This window comes from Lathamus discolor, unplaced genomic scaffold (assembly GCF_037157495.1).
Source record: "Lathamus discolor isolate bLatDis1 unplaced genomic scaffold, bLatDis1.hap1 Scaffold_70, whole genome shotgun sequence".
Classification (NCBI taxonomy): domain Eukaryota; kingdom Metazoa; phylum Chordata; class Aves; order Psittaciformes; family Psittacidae; genus Lathamus; species Lathamus discolor.
In genome coordinates, this window is record NW_027069385.1 from 1,125,972 (window position 1) to 1,130,597 (window position 4,626).

Consider the following 4,626-nt stretch of genomic DNA (forward strand, 5'->3'; position numbering starts at 1 on the left):
TGTATGAGGAGTAGGATTCGTCGTCCTCATCGTCGTCCTCTATGAGGAGGAGGAGTCGTCGTCCACTATGAGGAGGAGGTGTCGTCGTCCTCTATGAGTCCTCTATGAGGAGGAGGAGTCGTCGTCCTCGTCGTCGTCCTGTATGAGGAGGAGGAGTCGTCGTCCTCGTCGTCGTCCTCTATGAGTCCTCTATGAGGAGGAGGAGTCCTAATACTCTATGAGTCCTCCATGAGGAAGAGCAGTCGTCGTCCTCGTCGTCGTCCACGTCGTCGTCCTCTATGAGTCCTCTATGAGCAGGAGGAGTCCTAATACTCTATGAGCCCTCTATGAGGAGGAGGAGTCGTCGTCCTCGTCGTCGTCCTCTATGAGGAGGAGGAGTCGTCATCCTCTATGCGTCCTCCATGAGGAGGAGTAGTCGTCGTCCTCGTCGTCGTCATCGTCGTCGTCCTCTATCAGGAGGAGGAATCATCGTCCTCGTCGTCGTCCTCTTTGAGGAGGAGAAGTCGTCGTCCTCTATGAGTCCTCTATGAGGAGGAGGAGTCGTCGTCCTCGTTGCCGACATCTATGAGGAGGAACATTCTTCGTCCTCATCGTCGTCACCTATGAGGAGGAGGAGTCGTCGTCCTCTATGTGTCCTCTTTGAGGAGGAGGACTCATCGTCTTCGTCGTCGTCCTCTGTGAGTAGGAAGAGTATTCGTCCTCGTCGTAGTCCCCTATAAGGAAGAGGAGTCGCCGTTCTCGTCGCCGTCTTCTATGAGGATGAGGAGTCGTCGTCCTCCATGAGTCCTCTATGAGGAGGAGGAGTCATCGTCCGAATCGTCGTCCTCTATGAGGAGGAGGAGTTGTCGTCCTCGTCGTCATCCTGTATGAGGAGGGGGAGTCGTCGTCCTCGTCGTCGTCCTCTATGAGGAGGAGGAGTAGTCATCCTCTATGAGTCCTGTATGAGGGGGAGGAGTCGTCGTCCGCATCGTCGTCCTCTGTGAGGAGGAGGTGTCGTCATCCTCTATGAGTCCTCTCTGAGGAGGAGGAGTCGTCGTCCTCGTCGTCGTCCTCTATGAGGAGGAGGAGTCGTCGTCCTCGTCGTCGTCCTCTATGAGGAGGAGGACTCGTTGTCCTCTATGAGTCCTCTAAGAGGAGGAGGAGTCGTCATCCTCTATGAGTCCTGTATGAGGAGGAGGAGTCGTCGTCCGCATCGTCGTCCTCTATGAGGAGGAGGAGTTGTCGTCCTCGTTGTCGTTCTCTATGAGAAGGAGTCGTTGTCCTCTATGAGTCCTCTATGAGGAGGAGGAGTCGTCATCCTCTATGAGTCCTGTATGAGGAGGAGGAGTCGTCGTCCGCATCGTCGTCCTCTATGAGGAGGAGGAGTCGTCGTCCGCATCGTCGTCCTCTATGAAGAGGAGGACTCGTCGACCTCTATGAGTCCTCTATGAGGAGGAGGATTCGTCATCCTTGTCGTCATCCTCTATGAAAAGGAGAAATCGTTGTCCTCGATGAGTCCTCTAAGAGGAGGAGGAGTCGTCGTCCGCTATGACTCTTGTATCAGGAGTACAAGTCGTCGTCCTCGTCGTCATCCTCTATGAGGAGTAGGAGTCGTCGTCCTCGTCGTCGTCCTCTATGAGGAGGAGGAGTCATCGTCCTCGTTGTCGTAATGTAAGAGGAGGAGGAGTCATCGTCCTCGTCGGCGGCGGCTATGAGGAGGAGGAATCATTGACCTGTATGAGTCCTCTATGAGGTGGAGGAGTCGTCGTCCTCGTCGCCGTCCTCGATAAGAAGGAGGATTCGTCGTCCTCGTCGTCGTCACCTATGAGGAGGAGGAGTCGTCGTCCTCGTTGTCGTCCTCTATGAGGAGGAGGAGTAGTCGTCCTCATCGTCGTAATGTAAGTGGAGGAGGTGTCATCGACCTTGTCGTCATCCTCTATGATGTGGAGGAGTTGTTGTACTCTATGAGTCCTCGTCGTCGTCCTCGTCATCGTCCTCTATGAGGAGGAGGAGTAGTCGTCCTCGTCATCGTCCTCTATGAGGAGGAGGAGTCGTCGTCCTCATCGTCGTCCTCTAAGAGGAGGAGGAGTCGTTGTCTTCTTCGTCGTCCTCTATGAGGAGGAGGAGTCGTCGTCCTCGTAGTCGTCCTCTATGAGGAGGAGGAGTCGTCGTCCTCATCGTCGTAATGTAAGAGGAGAAGTTGTCATCGACCTCGTCGTCATCCTCTATGTGTCCTCTCTGAGGAGGAGGAGTCTTTGTGTTCGTCATCGTCCTCTATGAGTAGGAGGAGTCGTGGTCCTCGTCATCGTCCTCTATGAGGAGGAGGAGTCGTCATCCTCTATGAGTCCTCTATGAGGAGGGAGATTCGTCGTCCACGTCGTAGTCCTCTATGCGGAGGAGGAGTTGTCATCCTCGTCGTCGTCCTCTATGAGGAGGAGGAGTCGTCGTCCTCGTCGTCGTCCTCTAAGAGGAGGAGGAGTCGTCGTCCTCGTCATCGTCTTCTATGAGGAGGAGGAGTCATCGTCCTCGTCGTCGTCCTCTATGAGGAGGAGTTGTCGTCATCCTCATCGTCGTCCTCTATGAGGAGGAGGAGTCGCCATCCTCGTCGTCGTCCTCTATGAGGAGGAAGAGTCTTCATCCTCTATGAGTCCTCCATGAGGAGGAATAGTTGTCCTCGTCGTCGTCCTCTATGAGGAGGAGTAGTTGTCATCCTCGTCGTCGTCCTCTATGACGAGGAGGAATCATCGTCCTCGTCGTCGTCCTCTGTGTGTCCTCTATGAGGAGGAGGACTCGTCGTCCTCGTTGTCGTCCTCTATGAGTAGGAGGAGTATTCGTCCTCGTCGTCGTCCCCTATAAGGAGGAGGAGTCTTCGTTCTCGTCGCCGTCTTCTATGAGGATGAGGAGTCATCGTCCTGTATGAGTCCTCTATGAGGTGGAGGAGTCGTCGTCCGCATCGTCGTCCTCTATGCGGAGGAGGAGTTGTCGTCCTCGTCGTCGTCCTCTATGAGGAGGAGGAGTCGTGGTCCTCGTCGTCGTCCTCTATGAGAAGGAGGAGTCGTCGTCCTCGTCGTCGTCCTCTATGAGGAGGAGTTGTCATCATCCTCTATGAGTCCTCTATGAGGAGGAGGATTCGTCGTCCTCGTCGTCGTCCTCTATGAGGAGGGGTAGTCGTCGTCCTCTATGAGTCCTCTATGAGGAGGAGGATTCGTCGTCCTCGTCGTCCTCCTCTATGAAAAGGAGAAATCGCTGTCCTCGATGAGTCCTCTAAGAGGAGGAGGAGTCGTCGTCCTCGTCATCGTCCTCTATGATGAGGAGGAGTCGTCGTCCTCGTCGTCGTCCCCTATGAGGAGGAGGAGTCGTCGTCCTCGTCGTCGTCCTCTATGAGGAGGAGAAGTCGTCTTCCTCTATGAGTCCTCCATGAGGAGGTGGAGTCGTCGTCCTCGCCGTCGTCCTCTATAAGGAGGAGGAGTCGTCGTCCTCGTCGTCGTCCTCTAAGAGGAGGAGGAGTCGTCGTCCTCGTCATCGTCTTCTATGAGGAGGAGGAGTCATCGTCCTCGTCGTCGTCCTCTATGAGGAGGAGGTGTCGTCATCCTCATCGTCGTCCTCTATGAGGAGGAGGAGTCGCCATCCTCGTCGTCGTCCTCTATGAGGAGGAAGAGTCGTCATCCTCTATGAGTCCTCCATGAGGAGGAATAGTTGTCGTCCTCGTCGTCGTCCTCTATGAGGAGGAGTAGTCGTCATCCTTGTCGTCGTCCTCTATGACGAGGAGGAATCATCGTCCTCGTCGTCGTCCTCTGTGTGTCCTCTGAGAGGAGGAGGACTCGTCGTCTTCGTCGTCGTCCTCTATGAGTAGGAGGAGTATTCGTCCTCGTCGTCGTCCCCTATAAAGAGGAGGAGTCGTCGTTCTCGTCGCCGTCTTCTATGAGGATGAGGAGTCATCGTCCTGTATGAGTCCTCTATGAGGTGGAGGAGTCGTCGTCCTCGTCGTCGTCCTCTATGCGGAGGAGGAGTTGTCGTCCTCGTCGTCGTCCTGTATGAGGAGGAGGAGTCGTGGTCCTCGTCGTCGTCCTCTATGAGGAGGAGGTGTCATCATCCTCTATGAGTCCTCTATGAGGAGGAGGGTTCGTCATCCTCGTCGTCGTCCTCTATGAGTAGGGGGAGTCGTCGTCCTCTATGAGTCCTCTATGAGGAGGAGGAGTCCTAATACTCTATGAGTCCTCCATGAGGAGGAGTAGTCGTCGTCCTCGTCGTCGTCCACTTCGTCGTCCTCTATGAGTCCTCTATGAGGAGGAGTCCTAATACTCTATGAGCCCTCTATGAGGAGGAGGAGTCGTCGTCCTCGTCGTCGTCCTCTATGAGGAGGAGGAGTCATCGTCCTCGTCGTCGTACCCTATGAGGAGGAGGAATCGTCGTCCTGTATGAGTCCTCTATGAGGAGGCGGAGTCGTCGTCCTCGTCGTCGTCATCTATGAGGAGGAGTTGTCGTCGTCCTCTATGAGAAGGAGGAGTCGTCGTCCTCGTCGTTGTCCTCTATGTGGAGGAGGAGTCATCGTCCTCGTCGTCGTCCTCTAAGAGGAAGAGGATTTGTCCTCCTCGTCGTCGTACTTTATGAGGAGGAGGAATCGTCGTCCTCTATGTGTCCTCTATG